We start from the raw sequence: 487 nt of genomic DNA, 5'->3' as shown, positions 1-487 counted from the left end.
AGATGGCGGCGAAGAATCAAATGAAGGTTCGTGACGTAGACACCAGCGAACTAGTTGAATCCAAAATTCGACAATTGTATAGTAACTTTGGAAGCTTTGAATTGGTTGGTTATACTAAATTGTGGTTATAAAACAATCGTCGAAATCATTTGGTGTCATACCCCCACCACTCGTCTGATGGGGAAGGTCTCCTAGCGGCTTCGGCTGCAGAGAGACAGGGTAGAAGTACTCATCAAGGATCCGTTCTTGACACTCAGCCAGACATGTGAGGGGCCCGGACCCGGCCCAGCACCTGTCGGACTGAGACACGCAGCCTGGCTAATACCTAGGAGGTCCACCCTCCCATGCCTTGCCACTGGGCTTTCCGGTGGATTAAATTCATTGCTTACTGCCTAAGGCGCCTCTACCAGGGAATGCATACGGGGTTACTCAGGCAATTTTTACAATTGCAGGATTGCCCCTCCTTAAAGGGAGCATACTGGATCCC

This window comes from Euprymna scolopes, chromosome 10 (assembly GCF_053919585.1).
Source record: "Euprymna scolopes isolate OS-2025 chromosome 10, ASM5391958v1, whole genome shotgun sequence".
Classification (NCBI taxonomy): Eukaryota; Metazoa; Mollusca; class Cephalopoda; order Sepiida; family Sepiolidae; genus Euprymna; species Euprymna scolopes.
The sequence above is the reverse complement of the archived record's forward strand: the minus strand, read 5'-3'. Positions refer to the sequence as shown.